The sequence below is a fragment of the Dreissena polymorpha genome, chromosome 8 (assembly GCF_020536995.1).
Source record: "Dreissena polymorpha isolate Duluth1 chromosome 8, UMN_Dpol_1.0, whole genome shotgun sequence".
Taxonomy (NCBI): Eukaryota; Metazoa; Mollusca; class Bivalvia; order Myida; family Dreissenidae; genus Dreissena; species Dreissena polymorpha.
The window spans coordinates 26,593,979-26,614,346 of NC_068362.1; the positions used below are offsets into that span (position 1 = coordinate 26,593,979).

Below are 20,368 nucleotides of genomic sequence, written 5' to 3' on the forward strand. Positions count from 1 at the left end.
TTTTGGTGAAAATGTTTAAATCTTTAAAAAATATACTGTAAGCACTCAGTCCCTTTTATATTCAGCTCCCTTTTTTGACAATAACAATAGTGCAGTGTAACCACAACAGTAAGGTTCAATATTTGAGCGTACAAAAATAACAACTTTCAATATTTTTAATGAACTACAATGAGTACAATGAGCGCCCAACGCAAAACAAATTCGAAATCATGGAGGATTTACACATTACAATTGCTATTCCTAATGGCAATAAGTAAGTTTTCAATCCTTATTGTCTTTCTGAGTTGTATTAAAAACAACGGTATTGGATCCAGTGTGGCTGGAATGTTATTGAATTATTATTATAATTATTCAGGTAAAATTTGCATAATTTTTTCGCGACCTGTCAAATTGGTTTTCTGCATCATGTAATGTCTAGGAAGCATCTTTCGTCATATACTTAGTTTAAATGCTATTGTTTCTGTGCACCAATAAGTTGTATACAACAGAAATTTTGCTATTCTCAAAACTTCATACTTCATTTAATATCAAAAACCTGTATAAATTCGAAAGTGAAATTCAAGCTTTTCTTGGTGAATAATATTATAAAGTTAATTAATAAAATTGTCATTAATTAGTTGAATTCATATAGGCTTTATTATTGAGCTTCAGACAGCCGTATTGTCCTTCGGCCTGCGGCCTCAGGCCAATACGGCTGTCTTCAGCTCAATTACAAAGCCAATATGAATTGAACTAATTAATAACATTATAATACAGATGTGACATTTATCGGATTACTTTTATAGACGCAGTGTTCGTATGATCTAAGCGGACCTCCGTTTCTAAAATCAATAATTTCCGTCTTTTGTTGATTAATTGTCATAACAATATGTTCACAAATTCCGATATAAAGTTCAATGGTGGTTGTAGCTCGATCGAAGTATCAGCGCAGCTCGCAACGTCAACGGCAAAAAGAATGCAAATTATGTTTGAAAATGTCTTCGATGATACAAAAATACCCATATGACCTTCAGATTTTAGAGAGGTAGAATATTCGTTCATGTTCAAAATACAAACGTATTGTGCTGTTTACGTCACCTTGTCTACTTCGGATGTTATAATTTAAGTTTTGCGTAACGTTATTGTCATTCATCCGTACACATCTGCATAGATGTGAATACATGGATTTTAATACGTGAAAAAGCTTCCCTTTGACACCATTCTTAAACATAGTTGTAAAAAGATTACGAAGAATAAAAACAATCCCACAAACCAGGAAAAGAAATGTACTTTAGAACAATTGCTTAGAAGAGTAAATAGATTGTCAATGGTTGAATATCCGTTGCGAAAAATAAATGAAACTCATCTTGTTATTCTGCAATTTTATTATTTTGATCTGACCATTTGCATAATCTGTTGTATACAATATTGAAAGCTATTTTATACATAAAATTTATTAATGATATACCAGTAACCATTATAATAAGAAGGGTTGTCTGTAGCGCCTGACTTATATACCCTCACGATTATACTATCCCGCCAATTATTTGGAAAATGCCAAGTATTAAGAATCCGATTAAATAAATATAAAAGTATAGGTTTTATCATATGCATCGTACTTTTATAAAATTCCGCCCCATGGTCATCGGTCCCCTGTGATTGACCATCTTTGAGTTTTGAAATACTTTTAATTATTTGTACGTTCATGATTTGTGTGTTTAACATTTAGTCTTGATTGTCTTCAGTTTCATTAACCTCTAAGTTCATATCAATAAGACTTGGTAGATTGTCTTTACAAAGAAGGCCTTTAAAATAATCATACCATGCACATGGATCTATATTACAATAATCTTTGTTTTTCGTCTGTTGACTACCTTTAATGATAGGCTTTATACCGATTTGCCTCACTGCCATCGCGATAGTCCCTTCTCATCACATTCCTCTGGCTATTATTCGTGTGTGTATATTGTTACTGTGACCTTTACCCCAAGCATATACGTAATCGATATTTGAAGTTTCGTTGAAACATCTAAAATTTTCTCAAAACTTTTCTCCAACGATGTGAATCAATAATTGTTTTAAAGAGTTCACAAATTATATTCATTGACATTTTTCGGCTTTATTATGAGAAGAGTATGAAAAAAGTCGAAACATACCATACATTATTGTGGTTTGTCAGGCGTATTTGTCAAGCCGGGTTTCAAGCTATATTGTACGGGGAAACACAATACAATTATTTTAAATCATCTTTCATGGGGTGCTGTATCAAATTTTTACCTAAGTGGTGACTGCCCTTTAAAAATGAAGTTGTCTTTGCTTTTTTTTGGGGAACTATATTTAACCTCTAGTTTATGTGCAATAAACAGCAGAGCGAAGTAAGCCGAAAAAATATGAATATCATTAAAGGCTCTATAAAGGTGAAGATCCGTAATTATTTACCGATTTTGAAATATTATTTTCATATTATAAATTATATATATTTTTGGTGACCTGAGTCACTTTCACGTTCTCTTTTCCGAGTAAACAGCGATGTAAATAAACTGATTGTTTGTAAACACAATTGACCTGGAGGACACTTTATTTTGAGCTCAAAACAAGTTGTTTTGCTTATTTTTTATTGTAATGTCCAATAGCATATATATATTGTTTTTTGATAATCTTTTTAAATAAAATATGAAAAAAACATTTAAAAATATTTAATAATTACGGATCTTCACCTTTATAGAGCCTTTAAAACAGAATATGTTCACAATTGTTACTCCATACGGCACAGGGTGTTACTTTATAAGCATAGTTTCAAACGTTTGGTAGATTTGGCGGCAATTTTAGATTTTGGGAGTTAAGTCGAATCTTATTTGTATTGTAGTATTAATGTGCAACTGTGCCAAATATTGTGATCTTTCAATTTTTTGAAGTGAATTATTGATCCCAGAAAAATAGTGACTAATTAATTAATAGTGAAAATTGTTTAATGTAAGTGTATACTGATGTTTTACTAAACTTAAGGTGCTTTTATAACAACGCGCACTAAACGTCTATGTTTAGAAAATAACAATGTTAATCCAACAAAAAAACCATCTGTAAACCTCTGTTTAATTAATCAAATGGAATCGAAAGTAGAGTATGCCCCTTCATTATTGCCTTATGGGAAACGAAAGTAGCAGGGATAATTCGTTTATCTGATTACTTTTATTCCGCTATATGTTAAGAATACACATATTGAATGTTGTAAATGTCAGTTACGATATGAATAAACATATATATAGCTGCAAACGGTTACAAGTAAGCAGCTTACTAGTATAACACTTAAAATACGCGACCTATTTACGAGTGGCATATAAGCATTATTTGATGTTCTAGTGAGTACAACTTTTAAGCAGAACATATGCATACCTGTTTGTTAAAACATATTTTCCATAGCTTGAGAAGCAGTCCAATACCAATCTCTTTCACGACGGTCACATTACATTCACCTCTGTGTTGGGCTCAGAACGGACTTTTGTTTTGAAAGCGTCTCATTCATGTCATGATCATTCCAAGCGTTCATCATCGAGGTTACAGTATACTTAACAATCTCTTGCAAGACGGTTACATTGCATTAACTGCATTTAAGAAAACCATCTCATACCATGATATCGTATATCAGTCTTAATTAATTATTATAAAATTGATATGTTTTTTTATGTTAAGAAACCAACATACACAAATACGTCGAAGCAATGCCTAACGTCACCCAATAAAAAATATGTACAATTGTTTACATTTGTGAAGTGCGTGGAATGATTACATCTGTGTAAATGGGCAATAAAATAGTTCCAAAGAGTTGCATTAAAACTCACAAGTTTTTGCACGATTTATCGTACATTTAAAAGTCATTTTTCTTAATTAAATGCATGCGATCTTAAATATCCACTCAAATATACATTGTATGCGTTTGTTCGGTTTTAGCTATTTGGTACACAAAATGGCGTGCTTAGCCTTATGCAGAGTTGTATGTGAGAGCAAGGAACGACAACTCTGCGTGGAGATTGGTCCAATACATGAGCGTTTTCAACTTTTCACAGACTGTGTCGTGATAAATCTTTAATTCTTTACAAAACCGAACCGAACGTTAAATGTTAGCAATCAGGATATTTAGCCACGGCTTATTTTATCAACGATAAACTTGGAGGGCGAGCAAAGTCCTAATCGTAGGATCAAGTCAAATGATAAAGAAAAATAACGTATGCTTGATTCGTTGGCGGGTATTTATTTCAGGTTACATTACAATATGTTTTGTATTCCTCCGTGGCCCGAGCTCTTTGTATCTTCTGGATTTAAAGAAATGTTTTGATCGCACCCACGCCTTTTGTGGTTATTTCGGGCATCCTATGTGCGTCTTCAACATTTTGGTGTATCTAAATGGGTAAAACGTTGAAAGATGAACGTTTGGGTTCCTTTCATTACAGTACGGTACTTTGGTCGAAATATCACTGCCGAAACCATTTTTTTGCATTTGGACGAATGTTACCTTCTTGGATGCTGGGAGACTGAATATTTTTTACTGCAATTATTGGAAGAAGACATATATATTTGTAAAATGGTACAAGACTTACAAATTTGAAACATAGAAAAGGCATGAAAATGCTTTGAAAGTTGGCATTTTTATAATGGGGCCATACGGGAATTGGAATAAGTGTAATCAACCATTTATCAACAACAAAAATAAGCGAAAAACGACATCTCAAGTAAATACATTATGGATGAGAAAACCACAATCGATTTTTCGTTCCGATTATATACCAATTATCAAGTGTGTGTCAAACTATATGGTAAGTAGAAATTTATGCGAATACTTTTTTTATTAAATCATCTCGCATAAACTTACGTTTATCACATTGAAATGTGATCACATCTGATGTAGTATTTGCTCTTTGCTATTTTTTAAGTCTTTATGATAATTGTTTTGTTTTTGTTTTTTATAATATTTATTTTTTGAAGGTTGCTTAAATTTTCTTCAAATAATTTTATTCCAGTGTTCCTGGAGTCAGGTGCTGTGATTCAAGCGAATACATTAGGAAGTTGCAAATTATCTGTACACCAAATAAATGAATACATGTATACTTAATTTTTTAGTTGTCCATGTGCATTTTAAATCATCCTTTGTTAATAATTACAAAAGTTATGTCCATTTTTAACTTTGACATTTATAACATCATGCTACATATTAGTTAATGCGTAATGTGGGGAGTATTCTTCGTAATTATTGATGATGTAATGCAAAGAGCTTATGCTCTGAAGTTAACAAAATATCATACTAACAACCAATTATCCATTTTGCGAATATACTAAAATTACATATATTTACACGTATCTACTATTATCACATCTTTACAGGACTGTAACTTAACCTCATCCCTTGGACTGTTTAAGGTCGGGTCTTAAAAAGAATGAAGTTTTACGTATTTGCTTGGTATTGAGCGAATCGATATTTTGTAATGACATAACTGCTGTTTATTCTGTGTTGATATGGATTTTTACTGACTTACGTCATAGCTAAATGTTTGTTATTAAGGTGGTAATATTAAGGTCATGATAAAGATTTAAATAATTTGAATAAATATAATTCCCTATAAAAACTGTTGTTACATGAGCTTGTATCAACATGGACGACGTTCCCCGCCTTGTTGGCACGTGTTAACGAATGTAGCAAGTTGTAATAATCTCGGTAACGAATGTTAAGACAATGGACATGAGCAACTTCGTGTAGGCGCAATTATAAATGTGCGTAGACAAGTAAAGAGGCACCTTGTCAGACATGTTTTTGTTTACGGACAGACAGACGAGCAGGTGCCTAATCTGGCATATCAGGGTTACTTCGGTGCAAGGGTTTATCAACATATACAACTGTTCATGCATCCTGGTAAAAATCTATGTATACAAAACATGACAGTAAATAAATTTCTGACCTTGAGACGGTGTCCTTGAATACAACTTAAAACTTTAAAGCTGTGGGACCTATTTAAGACCTCCAAATATCAAAATTGTGCCCATGTTAACGTTTTTGAAATGTGCATACTGACGGCATGAGGAGGGTTGTTTGAAGTATAATAATTTTAAAACTATCGATACCCTCATCGAATCCTCGAATTACTCTTAAAGTTGAATCTCATTAATTCCATGTATAGATAAAAACAGTAATACACAGATAAGATAAAAAACGCGCTAGAAATTTAGAACTGAGCTGTCTCATAAGATGATTTTATATTTTTAAACAATGTATGTCGCACGCATTCATTCGCATACACAAAATCATAGACATCTCAACAATGCGATACGAATCTAAATAGTTTTGAAAGAGCTTTGATTTGTGTCTTACACATTCAGTCTACATGCATTAACCACGATGCAACATTCATGATACAACGTAAACTCGTGTAATAGGGTCTAAAGCAAGAACATCATTGTCCATATAGTGGTAAAGACTGTCCTCTACTAAGTTTAAGGTATTATGGAATTTTGTCCGAAATACATTTATCCGAATCAAGTGAACATGTCAATTAAACAAACCCAACTGACATTGATCAGATTAGAAATAAACACAACAAAATCATTTTATTTCTTACATGGTAAGATGTGAGTAGAACCGAACACGTTTGCGAGCTGTTAAAGGTATGGTTAGGGTTAGTGAACCTAGCCCTATACATTCAGTGTATTACTTGTGAGTGTAGAACTGGTGTGAACTTTATTATACAAGCATGGTGTAGTCGGGTATACCCACTTTATGTTTTGTTAGTATAGAACTGTTGTAACACGGCATCACAAACATGAGCATCGGATAGTCGGGTAAAACCGCTATATGATTTTCTTGTATAGAATTGGTGTGACACGCAATGACTTACACGATGAGTTATTTGGGTATATCCGAGATACGGATTTCTTGTATGGAACTTACGTGAATACGTTTACTAATACGATCATGGGTAAGAAGGGTTGCGTATTTATCAAATTACTCGTTGATCATACCCGTATAGCGACTATATGCTGAGCGTTTGCAGTAACACGGGGTTGCAGGGATATCAAACTACTAGATGATCATGCCTGTTTAGTGACTATATGCTGATCGTTGACAATAACACGGGTTGCGTGGTTATCAAACTACTTGATGATGATTTCCGTATTGTGACTTAATGATGAGCGTTTCCAGTAACACGCGGTTGCGTGGGTTTAGAACTTCTAGATGATCATGTCAGTATAGTGACTACATACTTAGCGTTGAAAGTAACGCGGGGCTGCAATGGTTTACAACAACTTCTTGATCATGTCAGTATAGTGACTACATGATTAGTGTTTACAATAGCATTGGACCACGGTGGTATCCAAGTATCCAAGTGTTTATGTCCGAATAGTGACTATATGATTTGCGTTCGCAATAACATGGCGATTTATGATTTCCCATGGTGTTACACTTCAAATTATGCTGCTAAAATAGTGTTTTTCCCACAGAATACAAATGTTAAATTTTACGCACACGTTCTTTATATCACAAAGAAATTCATTTGATGACAACTGTGATTAGCAATAGGGAAAAACTAACATTATGTTATGGTTTCTTGAATTAAAGAAATTCTTATTTACGTTCTGGACGGTAGATTCGGATAGGGTGAATTTCAGATACAAGTATATTGTTCCTGTAATTAGGCCCCAACCAGATATTGCATATTGCTATTCCATGTTGAATTATTTATACACAGCACAATGAAATATATACTTATTTTTTGCTTGTTTAACAGCGAGAACGAAACATATGTCATGATTGTGTCTGTCTTTACAGTACATGTATATGCACGTCAAATACATTGCAATATGTACTGTACCATTCTTTAATTAGTAATATTGTGATAACTCTATTACTATTGAAAACACTGTCCTTATAACGAGACGAAACGAGATACGTTTTTTTTTTATTTAAACGTGAACAGTCTCGGAGATATTCATTACCGATGCAGATATTTCTTATTGAAAAGTACATATCCGCCTTTGCCTAAATGTTTGCGTTTGATTTGGTTTGCATTCATGGGTAAATTAGAATTACCTTACTTATTCATTTAACACTCCTGTCATATAGCGGGCACCATGCACTGTTTACACTACACTACGAAAGAGCATCATCTAAACTACAGTAGGAAAAACAACAACAACAAATACCGTCACCATTCCTTTTTTTGTCATGTTGGGTGGGTCATGTCAACAGGACCACAGTGCACGGACGAGATGGTATTTCGCCAGGCGCGCCCTACTAGCCCTGCCGTCACGCTCAATCCAACATGTTTTAATAGTGTACATATGGGAAAAATTATTTACTTATCATATTTAGTTTCAACATTATTTACACCTATAGGGCTTGCCTTGTGAGTAAATGCGATTTGCCAACGTGCGAACTTATTGTATCTTCCGATACTGAGTGGAAGTATGTTGTCTGTGTGCTTTCCCCTGCCTTCGTAGTCGGTAGCTGTTTACAGCTTAAGAGAAGGAAAAAGAGGGTCTCGCGGAGCACTGGGTTTTGTTATCTAGAGCGATATTTGGTTTTAAAAGAAGGATTATAGCTTATCCATAGTGGTCGAAAAAGGCCGAGTGACATATGTATTAGGGGGAACGTACCCTTCCGTTTTAAAAAGGCTGAGTGACCTGCGTATTGGGGAAAATGTACCTTTCCGTCGTTTTAGCATTGTGTGTTGTTGATGTTGTACTGAGGTTTTATTTGCAACATGACAGCCTTCTCATGTCCACGTCGATGCGGCCCGTCGGCTTTGCCCTGCTTTTGGGTAACTATAGGTTGTTTCAGATCATTGCTCGGGCCAGGCCGGTAGGTTACAGTTATATGCAGCCCGAGCAGGGCCCGGACGTGTGGGCCGATGGCGCTCGCCGATGCGTCCCGTCGCCCATGGCCCGCTCGAGGGCACATCTCGTGGCTATAGTTCATGGATCGGAGTCGGCAGCAGGATGCAGGTTATATTAGTATATTTATGTTTTGCTTGCTCCGAATTCCCTACATGTATCTTTATTCTGACAACCTGTTTACTGGGGTTGTATTTGGTCATGATGTTTGTAGATAGTTTGCACTTTATTTATTGAGTAATTCGATAACGAGTTGCACGGGCACGCGGTTTAATAACCACGCTTTGTAGGGAACACGTTTGTCCATATACGTATTTTTAAACAGGTTTTCCGAAGGAAAAAACTGGTTATTAGATTGGCGAATGTGGGCGGGCTGGCTGGCGGGCTGGCTGGCGGGCTGGCTGGCGGGCGGGCGGATCAAGCTTGTCCGGGCCATAACTATGTCGTTCATTGTCAGATTTTAAAATCATTTGGCACATTTGTTCACCATCATTAGACGGTGTGTCGCGCGAAAGAATTACGTCAATTTCTCCAAGGTCAAGGTCACACTTTAATTTCAAAGGTCAAAAATGGCCATAAATGAACTTGTCCGGGCCAAAACTATGTAATTGATAGTCAGATTTTAAAATCATTTGGCACATTTGTTCACCATCATTGGACGGTGTGTCGGGCGAAAGAATTACGTCGATATCTCCAAGGTCAAGGTCACACTTTGAGTTCAAAGGTTAAAAATGGCCATAAATGAGCATGTCCGGGCCATAACTATGTCATTGATTGTCAGATTTTAAAATCATTTAGCACATTTGTTCACCATCATTGTACGGTGTGTCGCGCGAAAGAATTACGTAGATATTTTCAAGGTCAAGGTCGCCACGACTAAAAATAGATTGATTTTGAAACAAGCCCTTTATCAGACTTTTTTTATATTGAAAACTTGGTTTTGTGACAATTTTGTCCCTTGTTGATATTCCGATCAGCTTAGGGGAGGTAATTTAGTCAAGTAAACGCGAGATTTTTCAGAATGCCTCGTTATATCTCTTATTTCATTTATTAAATATACTTCAAAATTTAAATGAATTCCACCAGAAAAAAATATTTAGATTTTGATCGTTGGTAGAATGCAAGTTTCCGTATATATTTTTTATTGCAGGGAAAGTAATTATAAAACGTTGACGTCTTCGAATTAGCCTATACCTAAATATATTGGTGTTTCTTTTGCAAGACAGCGGTGAAGTAGTAAATGATTTATTGTTGGTATGTAGTTTAAGAATAATTGGTTACGATATATGAGTAGCCGTATAATAGATCACATTTGGACGATAGTATTTTTGTATTCATTGTTACTTATTATCACGTCGTTGATCCTTCCCATTAATGCGAAGTATGGGGTTATTGTTTTATTTAATAATGCATTCACAGTTGGTTCTTGTTATCTGTATATTTATTTGCACGATTTATACGCGATGTATCTCATGTACGTATATATTTTGATACACATATCCCGTGTCTCTCAGAAATTGGAAAACATTTTGCAGGATCATGTCGCATAATCTGGGCACAGACGAAAGGGCCGCGGACGTTCGTCATAGACGACCCCTCATCTTTGCCTTGTTTAGTGGTAGTCATTGGTACTTGTATACTTACACAGAAATATTAGTTTATTAGCCTTATACTATATCTATTTATTTATTTATTTAATTTTCCTACATATACTATGACGACATATTTACTTGGGCTTTATTTGGTCAAGTTGATTATAGATAGTTTGCACTGTAGTATTAATTGAGTCCGTGGGGAACGAGAGGCATATGCTCGCGGTTATATTTTTCCTTAAAGATAGTTTGAGATATGTACGCTTTGAAACGTTACGCGGGTTATAATTTATCAAAGTACCCTGTGTCACGCAGGAATTTAGCAGCACGTTTGCGGCGATTTCGTTGGGCGGCATCAACAATAGGTTGCGGTCTATATTACATGTTTTGTGTAAGCCGCTAGTATACCTCCGCTCAACTCTAGGCCTTGTACAGTATATGCCGGACAAAGAAGAGATGTTCAAACGTATTAGGAATGCTACATTGCGGGCAGTTGACAGGTTTGTAATAGTCCCCATGTAGCCGTGACACCATAAGCCGCAGGCGTGTGTATGCTCTATTATCCCGTTTAATGGGACTGTAGATGTTGACTGTAGATGTTGATATTATGGCTAGGGTTCTTAAATAGGGTTCTCCCCATTTTTGATTACGAGCGTTTACTGGTATGACTGTGACACCACATGCCGGCACATGTGTAGATAAGATTATCACGATAAGATGTGTCATCTTAATCACTTGACTGGCATATCGGTTGCCGCAAAGACACGAATCTTTGTTGCAGCACGGCAATAAATCTATTGTACCGTTTTAAAAACACACACAGTTTATTTTTTCGAATCCTCGGTGTTAATACAAACAAATTATTTGTTGAGTTTACAAATGACGTGTTGTTTTAGGCCATGAAACACTATGATGTATGCAGCATAATATTATAAATTGTAGTATGCGTGTGTGTTTGTAGTTCAGAGTTTATTCACAGGTCGTCGCTGAGTCTTCACGACTACAGTATGTGCCTTTTCAGGGCAAAATATTTAATTTTGAGCCAAAGTAGGTCAAATTTATCCCGGCTGCCCGGGTGTTCGCAAAAGAAAGAATTTTGAGCCAAATAGACCAGTGCACGATGGTCAATGAGACCTTAATGTGCACTGGCAGACAATTAATAAATTGTATTATGCATAAAACCGACAAAATTAAATCCTCAATATAAAATAGTTGTCTACGCCCCGCCTACTCGTTTACGGCACTGATTAACTCCGCCTGTTCATTCCAATTCACCGCAAACATTGACTGCGCAAGCTTAAAGATTAATTAATCCCTTGATGAGATTAATTCATCCTTTGCGATTCATCCATAATTCATCGCAATTTATCCCTAAAAACCGCTGAAAAAGGTTCAATACAAATGAATTCGGATAAAACGGGGTGAAAACGGATTAATCCCTAAGATCGGCTGAATGAGGTTTACTTTTAAGGGATTCTGAAGAGATTGATCCCGGAAAAAAATCCCTAACCCCACTGTAGTAGCAGTGTACCTTTAAATATTTATTAAACAAGATTTTACCAACAGTTTAAAATTCATTGAATAAAAAAAAGTCACATGATCAACTATCGACACATCAACGTTTTTATCGCATGCATTGGTATATCATGTCGCCACAAAAATAAGAAATTCTAAAAACTGAACATATAAAACAGCATGTCAATTACGTAGGCTAAATAAACGATGTTATCATTAATTTTGAAAAATTCACAGCAAGGACATTATGTAATCTAACTTGTAAATTTAGACTTGTAAATATTATTAGTATGTAGCGAACGTTTGAATGTATAAACCTACAATAAAAACGGATGCGGAATTGAGAGACAGGTCCTGTGTTAACATAATTCATTATACATAATTAATACACATATTGTTTTCCACAATATATATATATATATATATATATATATATATATATATATATATATATATAATAGTGTTTTGTTAAGTCTGCATTATAAGTGTATAATACACACTGCACTTCAACACTTAGGTATTTTAGATCTCATATGCTATAGTATCTAGAAAGAAGACATACATGCCTACATAAACAGCTGTATATAGTATGTCTGTGCAATTTATTACTTTTTTTACTAGAGTTGCGACACCTTAAGGGTTTCGCGGGATGGAATGAGTGGGAACTAAAAAAATGTGGGTTCGAAAATTTTGGGTAAGAAAATGTGGGAACACAAATTTTGGGTTCTAAACAAATGTGGGTACGAACATTTTGGTTACGAAAAAAAATGTGGGTACGAAAATTGTGGGTACAATGGGTCAATGTTAAGGTTTTAGCATGGCGGACGCCGGACGGCGAAAAGACACGACACGAAACGATGAGCTGGCTATGACAATACCTCAGGTATTCTCCGAAAACAGCCGAGCGCATATGCATAAGTCAGTGAGTAATACTCAACAAGACTATTGTCAAGCAAATTTATCCCCTACCGGCTCCACCATTGTCAGATTATTTTTTTTTATTGCCATAGAAACCAGAATTTTTGACGTAGGAACAAAATGAAATCACGTGCATAATGTCCTTATTGCCATCTATCCATGTTTCAAGTTTCATGAAAAAATATTAAGAACTTTAAAAGTTATCGCAGGATTCAGAAAAGTGTGACAGACTGACTGACTGACGGACACACAGAGCACAAACCATAAATCCACTCCGGTGAAACCGGTAGTGGACTAATAAAAGCTACGCACGGCGTATAAAATCAGAACCACTGGGTCGAATCTGCTGAAACTTGGCCACATTATAGATTATAGTCCAAACAAGCTACAGAATGAGCGTTTTTGGACCTGACAGCGTAAAACATTAACCAATAATGGACAGCACAAAATGAGTCATTTTGTACAAAAAATGTAAACTTTGAGTGGCATTTAATGACCTTTAGACATCAGAAAGTTGCAAATTTTTAATATTCTGCACACTTCAACTTGTTTTTTTTTTACAAATTTAGAAGCATCTATGCTTGGGATGTATAAACCCTGTTATTCAGTGTCAAATTTGGCCAAAAATCACAATACAATCCCAAAAATGGCTAAGCAGCAATGTCCCTTTAACATTATTCCTTATATTTAATTGTATTGTTTAAAAAGATAACTGTGTATATTTAATCATAATGGCGCTGTATATCACACATGATATGGCACTGCTGGGGCTTGAACCCAGAACTCATCTCACATTGTAAGATGCGTTTTTCAATTAAACTACAATGACTGTATCTTGTGAAGTGGAGCCAACATACACCCACATACCGATAAGTGAAAAAATCATTCTGTCCATATATTTGTACTGGGCGTTAGTGAAATATTTATTATATTTTTAAAGCTACATGTATACTACAAAGTCACCATAGCCATGCAGAGGAAATAATTTGCTGTTTTAATTGTATGGACTTCTCGAGACAAGTTGGGAAAGTCTGCCCAAGCAAAATTCCCTGATTTTTCCCTGATTTCAGGAACTTTTCCCAAATTCTCTGACTTTTCCCTGACTGGAAAAAGTGAGTCTTTTTCCAGGTTTTCCCTGATTTCCAGGTTGGCTGGGAACCATGTTTAACTATGATAAAATGTTCTTTAGATGCCATGTGTATTAATATATAGGTCTATTTTTTTGAGATATTAATGAAAATGCCTGTGGGTATGTGGCGAATATTAAAAAAAATCTGCAACTTGATATATGGTGCTAACACGGTAAAATTGTATGAGCCCAAATTATAATAGATGAATGTGTATTATGCTTCGATGCTTATACTATGATGACATGTTCATACAATGCCATTTTTGTTAATAATTATATATATGCCAAATTTAATGAAAAAGACTTGAAAATGTGTGTCGCAAGATACCAAGTAAGAAAAAAATCAGCATTTTTATGTAAGGTCTTCACACGGTAAAATTATTTGTGCCCAAAATAATAATAGATGAATGCATATTAGGCTTCAATGTTGCTTATACTATGACTACTGGTTCATACGATGCCATTTTTATAAATATCTATGCCAAATTTAATGAAATAGACTTGAAAATGTGTGTCACCAGGTACCAAGTAAGAAAAAAATCAGCATTTTTATCTAAGGTCTTCACACGGTTAAATTATTTGTGCACAAATAATAATAGATGAATGCATATTAGGCCACGACTTTTTTTTTATTGGTTTACAAAAATTATTTTGAAAATGGTCCATCGGGCGGTCGAAAAAAAAAAAAAAAAAAAAAAAAACATCATTGGAAAAAAAAGTTAATGCTAATAACATCAGAACAAAGACAACATATCTTTTATAACCTTAACACAGAGACAAAAAATCAAATTATGCAATGAAACACATCTATATCTTCAAATGAAATGAGTCCTAACAGCACCTTATGTAACATCAGGCAATTTTAAACACTCCATTACATGACATGCGTTCTTCTCCCATTAAAACGAAAAACTGCGCTTCATTTCCATAATTGGATGCGCACCATTACGCAATGCGATGCCCGTTGCATAAATCTTATATAAGATAAACTACTCATACACAAATTACCCGGTATGTGTTTGCTCTTACTCGACTTATGAGATCGTACATGAAAAAAAATCGAGGTAGATCGATCCATGCGTCGTCGCGGTAATGTTTGTCAAAGTTGTTGTTGTCATGAAAACTCGTTGATTTACAACGCAAAACGTCTTATTTGAACTGACGCGAATTAATTTAATCATATTTGTCAACTTCGCTTTTGCTTTATTTTGATAATTTAATCCAAAGTTTAATGTTAGCAAGTGTTTTTTTTACTGGAATTGTAAACAAGGAGTCAGTTAAAGTCTTCCGAAAATGTGCAGTCTGTGTGAATTGACAGTTTGACGTCATCAAAGGAAAGCCGCTTTCTGTCGGAAGCAATAAAGCGACAAATTTCGCGCCGAAAAAATTGGCTTCCTTTGTCTAGCAATCAACATGCCGAACCAATCGTGTGTTTGTTTCTCAATTGCAATCCTCCAATTTAATAAAAGCACGTGCATAGCTCCGCCTTCGAATCTTTTGCAGAGAACGGAGGCGGAGTTTAACGGTTAATTGAGCTAGTGTTTTACACAAGTTGAGTTCCGATTTGCCGAAATTACTCGGCCCTAAGCATTGAAACGACAAATACATTTATCAATGATTTTCCGAGATATACCGATTTGTTCCGATTTCCAAACTTTCTGTACAGTTCCTATAAACTATGGCGGACGTGTTTACAAAATTCCTAAACACATATATCGTAAATAATGGCAGTGTTTTATTGGATTATTTATACTTATTATCAAATACTATCGGGTTTGTTTAATATAATTAACATGTTAAACAATATAGTTGCGTCACAGACACGGAAATAAATTTTGATGGGGTCGACATTTGACTGACGCTGATTTTCTTATTGTCTGTAATTTTTACCCGAAATAAATTTTGAGAAGTGCCCATAAAAGGACTGGTACATAATGTGTCGCATTGAAAAATATCCCGATCTCTGCAATATATGTGAACCAATCGTTGATTGTACTTACTTGATTTTATTCGCAACCGTACTCAAACCGGATCGTTTTTTTCTCATTTCGCTCATTTTGAAGTGCGGTCGGGAATAAAATATTTAAAAAAAAGACGATTTTCCGATTTTATTTTTTTTCCCATTTTCCAAAAATTAGGGTCGGCGGTTTTGTAAACCAAGAAATATAAAAGTCGTGGCCTTAGGCTTCAATGTTGCTTATACTATGACTACTGGTTCATACGATGCCATTTTTATAAATATCTATGCCAAATTTAATGAAATAGACTTGAAAATGTGTGTCGCCAGGTACCAAGTAAGAAAAAAATCAGCATTTTTTTGTAGGGTCTTCACACAGTAAAATTATTTGTGCCCAAATAATAATAGATGAATGCATATTAGGCTTCAATGTTGCTTATACTATGACTACTGGTTCATACGATGCAAATTTTATAAATATCTATGCCAAATTTAATGAAATATACTTGAAAATGTGTGTCGCAAGGTACCAAGTAAGAAAAAAATCAGCATTTTTATGTAGGGTCTTCACACAGTAAAATTATTTGTGCCCAAATAATAATAGATGAATGCATATTAGGCTTCAATGTTGCTTATACTATGACTAATGGTTCATACGATACCATTTTATAAATATATATGCCAAATTTAATGAAATAGACTTAAAAATGTGTGTCGCCAGGTACCAAGTAAGAAAAAAATCAGCATTTTTATGTAGGGTCTTCACACGGTAAAATTATTTGTTCCCAAATAATAATATATGAATGCATATTAGGCTTTAATGTTGCTTATACTATGACGATATGTTCATACAATGCCATTTTTATTAATATATATGCCAAATTTAATGAAATAGAATTAAAAATGTGTATTGCAAGGTACCAAGTAAGAAAAAAATCAGCATTGTTATGTAGGGTCTTCATATGGTAAAATTATTTGTGCCAAAAATAATAATAGATGAATGCATATTAGGCTTCAATGAAGCTTATACTATGACTAGTGGTTCATACAATGCCATTTTTAAAAATATGTATGCCAAATTTAATGAAATAGACTTGAAAATGTGTGTCGCCAGGTACCAAGTAAGAAAAAAATCAGCATTTTTATGTAGTGTCTTCACACGGTAAAATTATTTGTGCCCAAATAATAATAGATTTATGCATATTAGGCTTCAATGTTGCTTATACTATGACTACTGGTTCATACGATGCCATTTTTTAAAATATCTATGCCAAATTTAAGGAAAAAGACTTGAAAATGTGTGTCGCCAGGTACCAAGTAAAAAAAAAATCGGCATTTTTATGTCGGGTCTTCACACAGTAAAATTATTTGTGCCCAAGTAATAATAGATGAATGCATATTAGGCTTCAATGTTGCTTATACTATGACTACTGGTTCGTACGATGCCAATTTTTTTTAATATCTATGCCAAATTTAATGAAATAGACTTGAAAATGTGTGTCGCCAGGTACCAAGTAAGAAAAATATCAGCATTTTTATGCAAGGTCTTCACACAGTAAAATTATTTGTGCCCAAATAATAATAGATAAATGCATATTAGGCTTCAATGTTGCTTATACTATGACTACTGGTTCGTACGATGCCAATTTTTTAAATATCTATGCCAAATTTAATGAAATAGACTTGAAAATGTGTGTCGCCAGGTACCAAGTAAGAAAAAAATCAGCATTTTTATGCAGGGTCTTCACACAGTAAAATTATTTGTGCCCAAATAATAATAGATAAATGCATATTAGGCTTCAATGTTGCTTATACTATGACTACTGGTTCATACGATGCCATTTTTATAAATATCTATGCCAAATTTAATGAAATAGACTTGAAAATGTGTGTCGCCAGGTACCAAATTGATAAGAAAAAAATCAGCATTTTTATGTAGGATCTTCACACGGTAAAATTGTTTGTGCCCAAATAATAATACATGTAGATGAATGCATAATAGGCTTCAATGTTACTTATACTATGACTACTGGTTCATACGATGCCATTTTTATAAATATCTATGCCAAATTTAATGAAATAGACTTGAAAATGTGTGTCGCCAGGTACCAAGTAAGAAAAAAATCAGCATTTTTATGTAGGGTCTTCACACAGTAAAATTATTTGTGCCCAAATAATAATAGATGAATGCATATTAGGCTTCAATGTTGCTTATAGTTATACTATGACTACTGGTTCATACGATGCCAATTTTATAAATATCTATGCCAAATTTAATGAAATAGACTTGAAAATGTGTGTCGGCAGGTACCAAGTAAGAAAAAAATCAGCATTTTTATGTAGGGTCTTCACACAGTAAAATTATTTGTGCCCAAATAATAATCGATGAATGCATATTAGGCTTCAATGTTGCTAATACTATGACTAATGGTTCATACGATACCATTTTTATAAATATCTATGCCAAATTTAATGAAATAGACTTGAAAATGTGTGTCGCCAGGTACCAAGTAAGAAAAAAATCAGCATTTTTATGTAGGGTCTTCACACGGTAAAATTATTTGTTCCCAAATAATAATAGATGAATGCATATTAGGCTTCAATGTTGCTTATACTATGACGACATGTTCATACAATGCCATTTTTATTAATATATATGCCAAATTTAATGAAATAGAATTGAAAATGTGTGTCGCCAGGTACCAAGTTAGAAAAAAATCAGCATTTTTATGTAGGGTCTTCACATGGTAAAATTATTTGTGCCCAAAATAATAATAGATGAATGCATATTAGGCTTCAATGTTGCTTATACTATGACTACTGGTTCATACGATGCCATTTTAAAAAATATCTATGCCAAATTTAATGAAATAGACTTGAAAATGTGTGTCGCCAGGTACCAAGTAAGAAAAAAATCAGCATTTTTATGTAGGGTCTTCACACAGTAAAAATATTTGTGCCCAAATAATAATAGATGAATGCATGTTAGGCTTCAATGTTGCTTATACTATGACTACTGGTTCATACGATGCCATTTTTATATAATAATAAAATATAACAAATAATCCAACATGAGACAAAATGTCAAATAAAGATTATTAAAATAACATCTTTATAGCACAACTTCAACAAATTACAAATTAGACAGGCACACAATATCATTATAAAAAAATATGATAGTCATATGAAATGGCCGTAAACAACTTTAAATAAAAAATAATTACGAATTTCTTTAAACTGAAAACCCTTTTTATAATAGACTTGTTTTATTTCCTAAATTATTAATAGTGATAGCTGTTTTTGCACAAATTATAGGAATTCGCGATGAAAATGGTCAATGTTTTAAAAAGCGTGCAACTTATTTAATCACATTTCTCAACAGTTAGCGACTAATGCTGATGTTGTTACGCTGAGTGGCATATGGTTGCTGATGTCGTTACTGAGACTCATATTTTCACAAATTTGAACAATGCTCAATTAATTATTTTCACAACTCATTTGTTCACAATTTTGAAAAGTGTGCAACTTATTTTTCCATAATTGTCAAGATTGCGAGGCTCATTTTTTTAATCTTCAACATTGCACGACTCATATTTTACAATTTTCAACATTGCGAGACACTTGTTTTCACAATTTTTAAAAGTTTGCTACTGATATTTTAGGAATTTTAAACAATGCGCGACAAATTTTTCACAAAGTTGAATAGTCACCACCAATTTTTCTCACTTTGAACATTGCGCGACTCCTTTTACCACAATATGAACAGTGTGCGCCTAATGTTTTCACAAAATGAGGCGGCAGAGGTTGCTGCACAAAGATAAAAAAGCCCACTGCCATAAATTTTATCCAAAAAATAGCAACATGGCTTATTGGAGCTAAACAACCCTTTCTACATGTACTTTCAACAAGCACACAGACCAATGACAGTAAGACTACTGGCACTGACCGTTGGTTCATCAGCATGAAAAATGGGTGTCAAAAATAACACAAATAATGTAAAATGTGTAATATGGATGTATAACGATGAAACTTACCAACCACTCGACCAGGAAACATACTATGTCACATAGTATGTGGGATTCGGGATGCTCTCCCACTGGTATCATATGCAGATCAGTGGTCACAAGAACGTACACAATATCATTAATGTCAGCAATATATATCTCCGACTTCAAACACACAGCTTGCAAAATCGCTGAATATTGCACAAAAGCAGCTTCGTTACAAACTTCCAGCAACTCGAAATCCACAAGCAGTCTCGTTCCCCACCCACTTTGACTTCGCAGCGAAGGCATTTTGTTTTTTGGGGGGAAACCGTTAACATCTCACAACTAAACGTATCTTACGGAGATTGAAAAGTTGAAAAATAGATTACTCTAATCACTTTCGATTTGCGCACTA

The 20,368-nt window shown here is 34.3% G+C and overlaps 2 protein-coding genes across 8 annotated transcripts in view; one reads left to right on the forward strand and one right to left on the reverse strand.

The window, feature by feature from the left end:
• The window catches only part of LOC127841071 (uncharacterized), a 70,350-nt gene extending 66,856 nt beyond the window's left edge, over positions 1–3,494 (reverse strand). For 3 of the 4 annotated variants that reach the window (XM_052369612.1, XM_052369613.1, XM_052369610.1), the window contains exon 1: positions 3,373–3,494. The gene's annotated coding sequence lies outside the window, so the exon portion shown is untranslated. The remainder of the gene's footprint in view (positions 1–3,372) is intronic. The other variant, XM_052369611.1, reaches the window with a different exon arrangement.
• Positions 1–20,368, forward strand: part of LOC127841074 (uncharacterized) — a 237,330-nt gene that overhangs the window by 152,667 nt on the left and 64,295 nt on the right. The window lies entirely within an intron of this gene.